Source organism: Bactrocera neohumeralis, chromosome 4 (assembly GCF_024586455.1).
Source record: "Bactrocera neohumeralis isolate Rockhampton chromosome 4, APGP_CSIRO_Bneo_wtdbg2-racon-allhic-juicebox.fasta_v2, whole genome shotgun sequence".
NCBI lineage: Eukaryota > Metazoa > Arthropoda > Insecta > Diptera > Tephritidae > Bactrocera > Bactrocera neohumeralis.
The window spans coordinates 43,274,843-43,292,200 of NC_065921.1; positions in this window are offsets into that span (position 1 = coordinate 43,274,843).

Sequence of the window (17,358 nt, forward strand, 5' to 3'; positions counted from 1 at the left end):
TGTTAATAGTGTAGGTTTGAAACAATACAAAATGTTAAAGAAATATTTTTTTTTCTAATGAGAAAAACATTATTGAAAAAGGCTGTTTTTAACCGAGGAAACTTAAACAAGTGTAAAAATTTATGTTTTTATTATTTTACGATGCGTTATTAAAAGTGAGCCTCACGACATTGGAACATAAAAAGATACGTTTTTCACCAAATTACTTGAAATATCATATTTTCTTTGTACAAATAAAAATATGAAACCCCAAAAGGTTATGTATTAATTGTTTTTAACTCTTAAAATATCAACCAAGCTCCTCCTGATTCGCCTCCCGCTTTTATGCTGGTCAAAGCATATTTTTTGAACTTATACTTTTGGAATAAAATTCTTCTAATTTGTTTGAAATTCGTTCTAAAAAAGCTGGGTAACAAAAATTATAACAAAATTTCAAAGCATGGCTTTTAAATAATATACTGTTTTTACTATTAATATTCCTCTTAATATACCTGATATGCATATTCTAAGACGGTTTTTATCAAGACAGAAATAAACTCGAAAGATTGCTATATGTAGTCTCGACAAGTCATAAGATTATAATTCAAAAGCACAAATAAAAAATAAACCTTTCAATACCAACTAACAAACTGTTAGTACACTCAGTCCTTTTTTTACGCGATCTCTTTTTACGCTATTTCACTTTAACGCGGTTATTTTCGCAGCGCAAATTCCTTTTTTTACGCGAATTTCTCACTTTAACGCGATTGCTTTTTTTCGTTTTTTGCTTGGTCTTAAACTTTAGAAAAGTATTTTGTAGCAAATGATACTGATGCCGAACGTGCACGAATTTTTCAAAAATAATTGAGTCTCTGCATGTTAAGATATAAAGAACTACATCGGAATTTATTGGGTCCAAAGAGAAGCATTCAAACAAAATTAACTGAATTTATGGTGCAAACTCAGTCGGAGATGCTAAGTCAATGAGAACATCAATCCATAGTTCTTACTATTGATTCTGATACAAATTCTAGTGATATCAGTGCCGGCCATCAAAATAAGCGGCTAAGAATAATTTCCACTACGGATAATGACAGTGATTAAACAGCATTCAACGGTTTTTTCCAATAAATCTACCTATTTTCTATTTTCTTCTCTTTTATATATGGTTTTTGTTTTGTATTTTTTATGTTGTTATGAATGAATAAATCATAAGTCTGAAATTTGAAACTTATTGTAATGTTTTTGAATATTTTTTTGCGCGTATATTTTGTTATATGTACGTGATATATTTTTTATATTCGGAACCAATTCGTTAGTTAATATTGGAAAACTAACCATTTTTACGCGATTTTTTTTTTACGCGATTAGTGGCAGAACCAAAAATCGCGTAAAAAAAGGATTGAGTGTATTCATAATCTAATCTATCGAGTTAAGCGCAATGTTGGTTTTAATGTTTTGAAATTCCTCAAAGAAAGCAGCTGCAGGCAAAAACAAAAGCTATAGCTTTAACACTTAGTATCGGTATTTAATAAATAAAAAGCAAGGAAGTATCTTTGAACTGTTGAAAAGTAGTGTACGACGCAATTCCAATAGTGGCAGCACAATAACCCCACACAACAAACATCTATGCAAATAAAAGACATACATACTTACAAATTTACGAAGTATCTATGGGCCAAGAACGCAAGAGCAAAAACCAAAGGAAATTGAGAAAAAAGAGAACTAAAACATAGGGGCAAAAAATATAAAGCACATACACATACATATATGTACATCCCCACCTACCAAGTGATATAGAGAAATCTCACCGCAGCAACATAAGCAAACACAAGCAACATGTTGCTCAATGGCAACGTGAAACCAGTTTAATGGGCGAGAAACTTTGAGAGTGATAGACAGATAAGGGGTATGCAACCACACTTTATATGCATATACAAATGTGTATGTACATATCTATGTGTGCATGTTGATAAGCAGAGTTTGTTGCGTGGCAGGAGGTTTTGACAGATAAGCAGAAAATCAGACAAGAAGGGTTGCTTGCTTCACAAATCATATGGTTTCTTTGCAAAAGCAAACGATTGTATGCGGATGCATGTAGAAATGTATAAATCTATTTATACAATATTAACAATAAATATCTATGTGTTTAACGTTTAGAACTCATTTTTCGACACACATGCCTATGGTTATACATACATACATATGTATGTACATACATATATACAATACATACATATGTATGTATAGTAAAATATTGACGTATAAACTACTTGATAGCCTAAGAAATTAATGAACCACTTTTCTGTTGCTCTAATGAAAATGAGAACACTGCGTAGAACTTGTATTCACAATAGGTTCAAGTAAAAGGGGTTAAGCGAACACTCTATACGGTTAGCGTTGCCGGAAAGTTTAATTTTCTACCTTATTATTTAAGGTGGAGTTAAAAGGCGCTCAATTTGCGTGAGAAGTAGTATATTGAAAATGTTGACTGTTGAAAGGGAGACATGGAGTTTTGATAATTTTTGTGTTGAATACAAACTTCAGAATTCCACACCCTCGGGGGCTTGATAATATTTTAGAAGCTTATAAATATGTGCAAAAGCGAAAATTTATAGGAAACAAGTAAAAAAAGGCTACATATGTTCGGGTATAACCGAAAATTGTCAAAAAAAAAAAAAAAAATCACAAAATCACAGCCCTCTAAATACAACCAGATGTTGGTAATATTGGAAAATGTTGCGAACGGGTTCAACTTCATTGTTCTACGAAATCGTAGATTCAAACTGAAAATTATATTGAATCGTCCTCAATCGATTTTATCTATTTTACCACATACTGTTAACATGCCACATACGAATTAAATGCGCTCTCGGATTCTTCACCTCACATACTGTCACCAGTCTATATGAAATCTGAAATTAATTATGTACATATATGGGAGGTAGGTAAACTGTTCACCCGATTTTATTAATTTTAGACACAAAAATACACAGTTATTAGTAAAACGCGCTCTTTCATTTCCTCAATGAATCTGAATGAGAACCTAAGTATGTATTTGCCGATATATGCTGTACAAAGTCATCCGGAAGTTCGATTATCTTTATACTAGGTATATGGGAGCTAAAGGAAGTACTGACTCAATTCAACCAATTTTTTTGACGTTCAGACATACTTTTATCTTAAAATGATTCGCTTCGATTTTCAAAATTAGATCTCACACATTGACAGATTTTTTGATAAAAAGGCAACTATAGGCATTGGCGTCCTTAATTCGGTATTAAAGGGTTTGAACAGTTCCGGTTCGATTTCGAAAAGTTTTGGTCATAAGGTGACATATTTCAAAAGCATGTCGGATTTATCCCTTATATTAATTGCTTCTTGATTTGTGTGCTGGAAAGTGAAATAATCAAATGGAATTTAAAATTATTTTGTATGGGAAATAGGCGTGGTTGTAGTCCGCTATTCAAATGTATGTAATGAAACATAGGAATCTCAGGGGAATGTTATGTAGCGAATTTGGTTGATATCGTTCCAGTAGGTGCAGAAGATATAGATTTTTGCCTAATGTGGGTTGTGCGACGCCTATCGTCCAAAATTAACACCGGCTGTTATAAAGCCTTCTCGTATCATCTCGAGAGAAATTTAGGGTCTCTGAAGCATTTAGTTATAAATTTATTGCACTTTTAGTAGATTTTAAGAAAAACGTTATATGGTGAGTGAGCAGGGTTATCATTCGATTTCGCTCGAACTATCATTTTTTTTTTATTTTGAAATTTTAACTAAACTAAACGGTAGCACTGCTCATGAATTAATTTTATTGTGAGAGCACACAACGCTCATCTGTCAAAAGACAACAGAGAGTATACGAAAAGCAGAAAAAACCCAAAATAAAACCATATGTTGACTTTGCCACTGCTTTTGAAATGTCGTCTTTATTGCTGACCTGCGCCAGTGGTGGTAGGCAGAGTTTGTTGATCGTCGACGATTTTTCGCCCCGCACAGCTGATGTGTTTGCTTGATTACGAGTGTGAGATAGCAGAATGTAACAAACAAAACACCAAGCGAACGAATGTTTGGATGGATGGATTGATGGTCGGACTTACGGAAACCGAGGCACGCAGTTTTCTGATTTTATGTTTTTGTTTTCGCTGGCTGTCTGTATGAATGTTGCCCGTTATGGCAAAGTCCAACTTTGCGGTGGCCATGTACCTACACGTGTATATAAATGAGTACAAAATACATACATATGTATGTATGTATGTATATATTTATGTATACAAAATCATATACATAGGTACATACATATGTACATATGTATATATATACTTAGTTGTATAGATATTTGTGTGTGGCAATGTTAAAAAGTCCGAGAACTTCATCTGGTTCGCCGTCAAAACAGCAGAGTTTTATCAACAGCAACTACGCATGTGCCGCTCAATCATTTGGCGCACCAACAACTTTTAAGGTAACGCAGGCAAGTACCAAACAGTAAATGGTCGACAGAGCTGCGACCGCTTCGACGTCAACGCAGGCAGATGTCAGCGCAGCAGCGGTTCGAATTACACAGCTGATTCGACGGCAGAGCAAAGGGAGCACATTTAAAGGCAAAGAAATATTTCTGTTCTATGTCTGTAACATATGTATGTATGTATGTATGTATGTATTTATTTGCACATCTTTGTCGAAATGGTGTTATAAAAAATACGTATTTATTTAAATATAATATTTATTTATTAAAAGCAAATAAAGCGCCAAATAATTATTTGCAGAGTAAAGTAGCCGTGTAGTGAAAAATAAATATACATAAGTACATACATATGTACTTATGTATGTATGGATTTTAAATATAATTATTTATGAACTTACGACTTATCACTATTCCTTCTCCAGTGTTCAAAGTAACCAATATTTTAAGGATTTTGGGAAAAGTGCTGAGAAGTGGTACCTTAGGTACTAAGATAGCATGTATTCGTAGATGTATCTACATATACATACATATGTATGTATATACATAAGTATGTATACATGCATATATTAAATAAGTTAAATGTTAATGCAGTTCATAAACATGAAGTGAAAAAGAAGTTCGATGGAAAATTTCGTGTCATTGTGCTCTGCGCGCTTACTAGCTATGTAAGTACGTTCTTGCTACATTCGTTGATAAGCGCATGGTATCTTTGAGTTCATGGATTACATACATACTTATGTTTGCTGCACCGAATTGTAGCACATGTTTGGGGGATCTCAATTTGGAGACAACAAAGAGAATTTATTTGCGAATTTCGCATGTTAGTGACCGTTCAGGTCGTCTCCTGTTAACGCAATTGGAGAAATTTTGGCTCAGCGGATTTCGTGGTGGCACGCGGTCAACGGCCATGAAACTATCCTTTTTCAAATGAAAAAAGTTCACTATTGAAGAAGTTTTTAATAAGCAAAACGACAAAATCTAACCAAAATCTGTAAAAAATATTAGAAAGGTTCGATGTTTTGAGTGCACAAAAAATGCAGTTGTTTTAGTCGAGGTGTGAGAGCTCGCATTGTCATCGTAAAGAGTGATGCGTCTTCGGGCGACGGTTTTCCCGATTTCTTGAAAGTCTACTGACACGATTCATCACCTGTCACGTTGTTATAGGCGTGTTTCGATGCACCGCTATAATACTTTTTTTACATTTTTCTTCACCAATCACTACGAGCTTTTTTTGAACGATTGACAAATTGTGTGGGATCCAACGTGAACAATTTTTTTTATGATATTGAATGCATGCTGGTTCCATTAATGCCTATAGTTGTCTCAATCTCCGATAGGTCTCAGGTAGATCTTTGCAGTTTGCGCACAGCATCAATAGCTTCCGGAATAACGACTGATTTTGTACTTCACGAAAGGCGTCTTGGAAGATCTACGACATCGATGGAATTCACCATATCATCGATAAACGCTGGTCCTTAATGGCACGTCATCAAATTTAGTTCAACAATACACTATTACCCGGTTAATCCATGTCGAAAGTTGTAAAAACTAATCGCGCGAAATTTGCGATTTAGTTCCTTTTTTTGGGACGAGATGATTATTTTAAGTTACTGTAAACAACACAAATAACGCTCGTATGTCAAAACATGCTTAATACTTATGTATACCATCACAAATTTTAAACTTAACGATAAAGTTGTGAGTTACCAGATTGCAACTCTAGTGTTGACAGATCCCGAAATATGAAAGGCAACCTACGTTTGCATTATTAAACAAGATTAATTAAAAAAAAAATATTGAAGTTTGATTTTCATAATGGTCTAAATTTATGGCAGGCTTAAGCACATACATACATACATACATACTACTTACATATGAGATATTTGAACGATATTATGTGAAATAATTTCATCGACTTAACGGCATATGGTATTTATCGCTCGGAATGGGAAATACATTGGCCAAATTACACTAATTATAATTAAGTTTAAATAAACACACCTCGTTTTGATATTAAAATATCGATCTAAACGTGCTTCATATACATAATATGTATATTTTTTTCGATCATTTTAAACTAAATAAAAGATCAGATAATCTGAATTGAACTGCGATATTTTTTTACAATTTTTACAAAGTCTTGCAGAAAATTCGATTTAATTTACAGGCCTTTTATTCAAATAATTTGTGAGAACATACCAAAAAGATTCCATATTTTGTTTATTATTGTTATTTTAAGATATTATTAGTGTTGACGACGAACCAGGTCCAGGACGGCCATCAACTTGGAATATCGGAAGGATCAGTGAAAACCATTTCGAAAGATCATTTGGGCTTAAGAAAAGAAAAAGAATGGTTAGTTCTCAATTTTTTCGAAAAACAGTGTCGCGTCAACGTCTGGGAAACTATGCTTTCCGACTACCAGTATGTCATGAAACGTATTACTGGCGATGAGTCTTGGATCTACTATATGCTTACGACCCGGAAATAGACGATCAATCGGCCGAATATCGTGGCAAAGTTGAGCCGAAGTCGAAAACAATACGTCAAAGCAGGTCAAAAATCAAGGTTATGTTGACAGTTTTATTCGATTATCGAGGCGTGGTGCGCTCCGGATTTCTTCCGACCAGCCAAAGTGTCAACAAGGAATACTATTTGAGTGTTATTCGTCATTAGCGCCAAGGTATTCGTAAAAAGAGGCCGGCTTTATAGGCCGACAATTCAATCCGCATTGAATCTTCGTGAGTTTCTCGCCAAATTTCCAACAAATATCGCGCCGCAACCACAATATTCGCCTGGGGAAACCATTTTCAATCAATTCAAGACATTAACCGTGAAGCGCTTCGCGCATTGAAGGCTATTACGGAAATTGATTTTGATAACAGTTTCGAGCATTGGAGTAAACGTTGGCACAAGTGTATTGGGGCCAAGGGGGTTTATTTTGAGGGGAATGACATAGATTTTGAAGAATAAATTAAAATTTTAAAATTATGCACAAAGTCTTACTATTTTTTACTCATACGTACATATGTATGTACCATACATCTACTTTGTGATTTTTATATGTACATACATATGTATATGCATTTGCGAATATATAGTACATACATACTTTTGCCTTATTATACATATTTTTATGCCAAAAGCTCAATTCTTCAATTGCTACAGCCTTAAGGCCTTCTTTATTGCTCTGCCAGCATAAGGTTAACATTTTATAAGCAGACATATACATACATACGTATATGTATACACACATATGTATGTATCTATAAAGTGAAAAAGCAAAATATATAAAAAACACGAAAATAAGGTACTAAAGAGCGCAAAGAAGAGGGGGAAAATCCACGTTATGGCAAAATGTGATGCGCATTAGTGTGCGCTCGCACGCGCAGAACCACTCTCCAGCACACACATTCAACCAAACACAAGTACACGTAATATATAAACGGATGTATGTATGTATATGTGTAGGCACACAGAAATTGTATGATTAAGACATATTTATAAACAGTTTGCCTCAATCAGCTGTTTTGATAATTCATTTCAGACATTACGAAACTGACGCATGTACATACATACATATGTATGTGTGTAAGTATGGATGAATGTGTCTATAAATGACGTTGACAAGGTGAATAATGAGCGAGTGAGAGCGCACATGACCGAAGCACATACATACTTATGAATGTGAGTATGTTATGTTCGAGGAAAAAATTAAATATGGATATTCATGGAAATTTTTATTGCATTTTAAGGAAAGAAAAGTATTTAATGAAACAAAGATTATTGTTTTATTGATGTGATCTCATTTCAATATTAATATTTAATAATTTGAAATTACATATTCATACCCAGAACATGGTACATTAAGTTTGCCACGAAGGTCATTACATCCGAAAGAACCGAACAGGTACTTCAGTCTATGAGATGTCGATCTAAAATTCCTTTCCTATCTGACAACTTACAACTTTATTGTAAAGTTTGACATTTTTGATGTAATACATACTCAGAACGTTTTGACTTACTAGCGAAATTTGTGTTGTTTACAGTAACTTAAAATATTCATCTCGGCAAAAAATGCAATTAAACCGCAAACAATTTGGCGCGATTATTTTTTACAACTTTCGACTTGAATTAACTAAGCAACAGTGCATCGATGAACTCATCAAAGACCAGTGTTTATCGATGGTATGGTGATTTCAGTCGAGGTCGTAGGAAATCTCCAAGAATAATTTCGTGAAGATAGAACAAAATCAGTTGTTGTTCCGGGAACAATTACTGCTGTACGCAAACTAATATTACAAGATCATCATGTGACTTATCTTGAGGTTGAAGCAACAAACGCATTAGCTGGTCCCACTATATACTACATTCTATATTACATGAACATGAAATTTGTTCACGTTGGATTCCACAGAATTTGTCAAACGTCCAAAAAAAAGACTCGTGTCGATTGGTCCACAAAAAATGTTATAGAAATACCTTAGCGGCGCTTCGAAACACGCCTATGACATCGCGACAAGTGATGAATATTGGATTAAAACGTATGAGCCCGAAAGTAAACAACAGTCGACTGTATGGGTGTTTCTGAGCCGAATCCAACAAAAGCTGTTCATGCTCAAAGCACTTTCAAGCAAAAAGTTGTATATTTTTTCGAAAAACTAGATCTGTGCGAACATACCACTGAAACAACGCAGAACAGGAAATCACATTTGTTTGCAGGTTGTTTTTTAAGAAATTAGGAAAACCAAACGCGGAAGATGGATCACTTTTCACCACGAAGTTAGACTGAAACAACTGAATTTTTGAGCAGTCAGAACATCGATTAGTTGAAGCATCTACCGTATTGTCCTGACTTGAACCAAATGACTTCTTTTTATTCCCGTGAGTAAAAAAAATACAAAGAGATGAACAATTTTCGACACCTAAGAGGTGGTTGATGCGTTCAGAACGCATGTTTTGGAGATATTTACCTGAATCAGAGTTGCAAAAGTAGTTCGAAAATTGGTTCCAAAACGAAATTAATACTTCTCGAGATATTCGGATTTTTAAGGAAGGCTGAATGGAATTTTTATAGATTTTTTATTACATACCATCTTATGAAAATTCCATAAAGCCTTACTTAAAAACAGCGTTTGAAAAACTACGCTACTCTCGTAGCATTGCATTTTACTCTTGCTACCGCTCTCACTTTGTCGGGAGCCACAGCATAGCCTTACCCAGCGGGATATGGTAGACATTGGTAAGCGAGCAAGGTAAACGATGCAGCATGATTGTATCGCTTACTCCGACCGATGAAAATTAACACGGCGATGTCCTACGAAAAGTAACAGATCACCTCTTTCGCTTACCATAGGGACGAAGAATTCTTCGATGCCAAAGTTAACGAAGAATTCTTCGATGCCAAAGTTAACGAAGAATTCCTCGATGCCACAGTTACAAAAACAAAAACTCACCTTATAGGCCATTTACACTTTTTGTTTAAAAGAAAAATGCACTAGATTCAATACAATCTTTATAAAGGTTTTATTTTATGCGAAATGCACTTAAAACTTGTTATAACAAAATGTGTTTAACTGAACTGAATTATTACAAATTGAAATAGTTTAAAAAGTTAAAAACATATTAAATATACATAAGTATATAAAATGATCAAAGGTTGAAAACAGCAGGTTTTAAAAAACGTTAAATTTATATACAGGCTGGTAACTAGCGGAAAGAACCGGGATGCTGCGAAAGCGGAGTTGTTGGTTGAACGACGTCGTAACGAAAAAAGGTGCGCGAGATCCTTTCTCGTTCCTTTTTGTTCTAATTGGTATGCTGGATGGTGTCGTCGCTTTTTATTCTAAGTTTAAACACAAAAATAAACCAAATTTTTATATAAAATAGCAGCTCACCTGATCACGACCAACTTTTTGCTTGATGATTTGACGAAAAAATGAAAAAATTTACTTATAAATTTTTTTCCCTCAATTTGTATTTGTCGTTTTTCATGTACTTACTTGACTTGTAAATATGAACACAGTAGAATTTAGCCGTATAGTTTACTTTTATGCATTACCTGGTATCGGAGAATTCTACATCGAATTTTCTTCGAAGTATTCTTCAAAGAAAAATGTAAGCGGTGAACCATTATCCCGCTGGGTAGCATAACAATGTAAAGTATGTGCTCTACTCTGTTCCGAGTTTTGTTAGGTAAAAAACTATAGCTGGAGCGGGAGCAAAAAATTAAATTCTGCGCTATGCTCTGGCGTAGCGGTAGCAAAAAATTGGGAGCGGTAGCACAGCAGAGTTAATGAAAATTTTCATGTGCTACAGCTCCCGCATGTGTTTGTTGTTTTTTTTTTCTTTTTTGCTATTTTCTGTCATTTACAAGTATGGTACAAGTTGGTATATAAAAGAAAGTCGTTTATAACTCAAGAATGGCTGAACCGATTTGGCTTAAAATTGGTGGGGAGGTAGCTTAGAAGCAGGGTAAGGACATAGAATACATTTTATCTCTTTATGCTAAAATTCAATACAACTCATAAATACAAAAATTATATTTCAAATCATAAGCATTTGTTCAAAATTTATGCAAGAATCATTTGAAAATTTTAGTAATTCAAAAATAGAAAGAAATAAGTAAAAAATTTCATATCCAAACATGCTTAGTATATGGGTTATACTGATTTTGCTCCTTAACCAGGTAGTTTTCTTTTAAGACGAACCCGTCCGATATTTTTAATATCACAACAAAAAATGGCATTGAAATTTTCATCGTCAAGGCACTGCGGATACTTTGCTAGATTATTGGTCAAGGACGCAAATGCATTCATAACAAACCAAACGGGATATCTAACATAAAGATATAGCGGAATAATTGGAGTGTTGATAAAAAGGTTTATTATAATTTTAGATATACAGAAATCTTTTCGATTCTTTGCAATATACATTGAAGTATGTATATGCGTACAATTTCAAACTGATTCTTCCTAAAAAATGATAAAATTACTAAATATTGGGAATGGTAGAATAGAACTGCAAATACGCAGTGCAATGGATTAAAACTGGTACTGGTAATCAGTAGATGAATATTAACCACGTGTATTCCAAAAGACAAAGGCGAGGTATCTAAACCTGATTTTTCCACGAAATTCGCATTTTTTTGTATAACTGACAAGAGCTACAGCGTCTAAAGTCAAAGCGATGCCATAAAATACCTCTGATCTGTAGGAATTTAGGATAAAAAACCAAGATTGTAGTGTATTTTCTATGGAAAATTTTTACATGCCTCGGTCCAGTTCTTAATGTTAATATGTAGGGCTAAAATTTTCAGGGAATTTTTTTTTTTTGGGTATTTCCAAGGAAATTTCGTGACGGGACCAAACAAAATTAATAATTCAAAAAAATAAAAACACCCTAATGTATATAAAAAGGGGGAAAGTATATGTAGTTAAAATTAATTTCGAAAATTCATAGTAATTGAGTATTGTAATACATTTGGAATAGATGATGTTCTTGGTAATATAAAAATGGTAAATATTTTACATAATAAAAAAAATTTTATAATTTATTCAATTATTATCAAATTCACTTTATTAATATATTTCTTAAAATATTTGATTTTAGATTTATAAAGTCACTTGACGCAACAAGTGCCAAAATGATTTGCATAACATTTTTTTGTTTGAATTATTCAATTAATTCAAATATCATGACAGAAAATAGCAAAACAAAAAAAAAACGACAAACACATGCGGGAGCTGTAGCACATGAAACTTTTCATTAACTCTGCTGTGCTACCGCTCCCAATTTTTTGCTACCGCTACGCCAGAGCATAGCGCAGAATTTAATTTTTTGCTCCCGCTCCAGCTATAGTTTTTTACCTAACAAAACTCGGAGCAGAGTAGAGCACATACTTTATATTGTTATGCTAAGGCTATGCTGTGGCTCCCGACAAAGTGAGAGCGGTAGCGATAGCATAGCAATAATTTTAGAAATTTTGCTGCTACGGAGTAGTAAATGAGAACCCTGCTTAAAAAGCCGTATATCGCGAGAAGTATTAATGATATCGATTTTGCCCTCGGACTTTTTTGTAGCAAATAATTTTTTACAAGTTTGTCATTTACATTTTTTTTATAGCTCTTATAACTTACGAGATACTTATGTACATACTTATATACAAAAAAATTCGAATTTCGTAGAAAAATCAGGTTTAGAAACCCGTACTACCTCGCCGGTGTGAGTTTCGACTTTGTTGCAATGGGCACTTTTGTAGTGTTCAATTCTGAGGAATATGTGTGTGTCTAAAGTCAAAGCGATGCCATAAAATGAGCTATAGAAATTTAAAGATAAAAACGATTTTCGTGTATTTTCAATGGAAAATTTGTACATGCCTTGGTCCAGTCCTTAATGTTAATATAAGGGCTCAAAATTTCAGGAAATTTTTTAAGGGTGTTTCCAAGGAAATTTCGTGAGGGGATTGACAAAAATGAATAGTTAAAAAAACACCCTAATGTATACATACATACATATACATATGTACATATGTATTTCATCATGATTTATCGTGTTTGAGTGACTGTTCTTTTGCCACTCACTTACAAGAGAACGGAACTAGTTTATATTTAGATATTTTCTAAACTCACTTTCGAATAAATAATTTTAATTATATTCTTTAGTCTCTAACGTAACGGAATGATCACTTTTAATATCATATGAAAAACAACTGAATGTAATTATGCTCCGCGAAAGAGCGACCTACTTTAAGTATTTCATTGGAGGTCAAATTCGGGTCAGGCAACATAAATGCTAAATAGGGCTATATACATAAATATAAATTAGTTTCCATGCAATTGCGGTGCGAGTGCAGTATTTCACACACGCACATTTAGTATAAAATACTTCATCAAGAGTTTACATAAATTTTGCATGTTCACACTCCATTACATTTCATGAAAGTAATTTGAAACTTGAACGGCTTATCAGCGAGCAAATAGAGTGAGTTGCCTGCAGCCGAAAACAAGTCAAGCAAATGATTTTTTCGACGATGTTTGAAGGGGCATAGTATAATATACATACTTACATATGTATATATGTACATATGTATGTATATAATAGTTATTTTATTACAGACAAGCATGCTTTTATGTACATACATATGTAAGTACGTTTTAGGTATGCACGTACATACATACAATGTACATACATATGTATATCCATACATATTGAAATAATCTATGCTCCAAAACAAGTATGTACATATGTATGTATGTATGTAAGTGCGTGTAATTTTCTTTGCGGTTAGGCGACAATCTACAAGCAAGGTTGGGTTCTTTGGTTGTAGGTATGTATGTATGTACGCCGCACAGCACTGTTTTTATTGATTACATGAGAGTTACATAAATAAATAAATGAATATGCATACATAATTACATACATATGTATGTTAAGCTTACGGATGTGGACACAGTATGTATGTACATTCATACATACATACATACATACACCTATTTCAATGGGAACTACACAAGTGAAACCATATGGGTCTTAGAAGGTACACAATATCAAGAAAAATGGATCAGCTGTTCACTTTCAATATTAAAACAAAAATGTACTTAACTAACAGCAGTGTGAACAAGCCATGACATTAAATTTATTGAGTTATTACCAAATATTAAGGGGTTTGGCCGGTTAAGAGCCCTAAGGCCTTGTACTTTGACATTTTATTCTGGGAGTAGAAAAACAGAAATCGTATTGCACTCTTTCAGGCTTTGTTAAACATGGATTTGAGAGTATAACAAATGTTTGCATTCACTTTTTAATAATATCGGATTCGTCTTTTTCAAGCGGGCATCCACGATCGACGAGTATTCCAAAACTAAAATTTTAAACAGATTATAAAATTGGATCCTAATCAGTATGAGATTTGCTGGAAAAGTAAGTACATACTTATGTACATACATACATACATATGTTTATTTATATCAAATAAGTTGTCTTCATTCCTCGAGTTAGAAATTTGTCCACAATAATCTAAGTGTTTTCCTAAGCTCTTACAATCAAGGCAGGCATACTTCTGTGCGCAAAAAAATAGTAAGATTTTTTTATTTAATTTTCGCGCGAAAATCCCTGCGCCGAAATACTTTTTTTGGTAGGTTGGTTTGACTGTTAGTGACTGAAATAAATACAGAGCATTCGACCCCTTTTACGATGAGTGAAATTATTCAACAGAGAAGTTCCATTAAATTTTGTGTGCGGAATCAAATGTATGCTACCGAAACGTTCAGAATGTTTGATAATTCGGTGATAATTGTTTGTCGCGAGCAAATGTTTGTGACAGTACAAATTATTCAAAGAGAGTCGAGAACGTGTTGACGACGAACCACGTCCCAACTTCAACTGATGATCAATGTGTCAAATAAAATTAAGAAATTGATGCTTAATAACAAAGATCTTACTGCCATCGTTGGAATATCGGAGGGATCAGTGAAAACCTTTTTGAAAGATCATTTGAGCTTAAGAAAAGTGAAAGCACATTACAAAATCATTAAATTTTTTCGAAAAACAGCGTCTCTTTAACGTCTGTGAAACAATGCTTATCGACTACCAGTTTGTCATGAAACATATTATTACTGGTGATGAGTCCTCACCTATGCCTACGACCCAAAAACAGACGATCAAAGCAGGTCAAAAATCAAGGTTGTTTTGATAGTTTTCTTCGATTATCGAGGTGTGGTGCGCTCCGAATTCCATCCGACCGGCCAAATTGTCAACAAAGAATAATTCGAGTGTTATGCGTCACTTGCGCGAAGCTATTCGTAACAAGTAAGGAAGAGCTAAGTTCGGGTGTCACCGAACATTTCATACTCTCGCATGATAAAGTGATAATCAAGATTTCATTATCCGTCATTTACATATTTTTTTATTTTGCTGTAAAAATAAAAAAAAAAATTAATTAGATTAGATCAATTTGTGTACTTTGAGCATTGAATTGTATTTTCATTTCCTAATGTATATATTATACAGAGAAGGCATCAGATGGAATTCAAAATAGCGTTATATTGGAAGAAGGCGTGGTTGTGAACCGATTTCACCCATATTTCTTACATGTCATCAGGGTGTTAAGAAAATATTATATACCGAATTTCATTGAAATCGGTTGAGTAGTTCCTGAGATATGGTTTTTGGTCCATAAGTGGGCGGCGCCACGCCCATTTTCAATTAAAAAAAAAAAAGCCTGGGTGCAGCTTCCTTCTGCCATTTCTTCCGTAAAATTTGGTGTTTCTAAGGTTTTTGTTAGTCGGTTAACGCACTTTTAGTGATTTTCAACATAACCTTTGTATGGGAGGTGGGCGTGGTTATTATCCGATTTATTCCATTTTTGAACTGTATATGGAAATGCCTGAAGGAAACGACTTTATAGAGTTTGGTTGACATAGCTATAGTAGTTTCTGAGATATGTATAAAAAACTTAGTAGGGGGCGGGGCCACGCCCACTTTTCCAAAAAAATTACGTCCAAATATGCCCCTCCCTAATGCGATCCTTTGTGCCAAATTTCACTTTAATATCTTTATTTATGGCTTAGTTATGACACTTTATAGGTTTTCGGTTTCCGCCATTTTGTGGGCGTGGCAGTGGGCCGATTTGGCCCATCTTCGAACTTAACCTTCTTATGGAGCGAAGAAATACGTGTACCAAGTTTCATCATGATATCTCAATTTTTACTCAAGTTACAGCTTGCACGGACGGACAGACGGACGGTCGGACAGACAGACATGGACTTACAAACAACCGTTATGTGAACAAAACTATAATACTCTCCTTAGCAACTTTGTTGCGAGAGTATAAAAATAGGAGGGGATTATGGCTTGGTTTTGCACCACGATAATGCACCGTCGCATACTGCATTGATTCTTCGTGAGGTTTTCGGCAAATTTTCAACCAATATCGTACTGCAACCACCTTATTGGCCTGATATATGTACATATGTACAGCTGTGTTCACGAAAATAGTAGTGCCGGTGACTACTAACTATTTAACAGTCAAATCACATGATAAGAACAATATTCGATCAAAAAGTTATAAAAAACCTAATTTTTAATTAATGTATGATATTTTTACGGTTTTATCTACCAAAAAATTTTTTAAGTTTACATACAGTTATTAAATTAAAATAAAATTGAAAAATTATGCTGTTCAAGAAAATAGTAGTGGCTATTAAAAAAGGCGAAAAATCTAAGAATATGAAAGAAACAGTAAATATTTCATATTTAATATGTTTCCTAAGGTCTAATATTTTGTTGTAAATCCGTTATTGTTTATAACGGCTAGGCATCGACGTAGGATGGAATCAATAAGCTCCCTACAACGCTTCACAGAGACTTGAGCCCATACATACCTCCTTAAACACTTGCCAAAGCTCTGTGCTTCTTGATGGTTTTGCTGTTGCTACGCATCTCTTGACATCGCCCCATAAGTTTTCGATCGGGTTTAGGTCCGGAGATTGTGCTGGCCATGGTATCACGTAGATGTTTTCAGATGACTGATTAGCTAGTTTGCTCGTATGTTTAGGATCATTATGCTGCTGAAATGTCCATTTTAAGGACATTTTCCAACTAGCATACGGTAGCATTACATCTTTCAATGTATTAATGCACACTGCTTGGTCAATAATGCCAGTGATCAAAGAGATTGGACCATCGCCAACATACGAGAAACAAGCCTACACCATAGTGTTTAGCTCAACATACTTTACTGCCTTTGTGGTGTACCTTGGGTGGTATTCTGTGATTGGGAGACAACGAACACACTGCCTGGAGCCTATACCACCAAACAAAACAATTTTGATCTCATCCGTAAATACAATATTGTGCCACTTTTCGGCGGGCCCATACATATGGTCTTTCGAAACTTTTTATTCTTG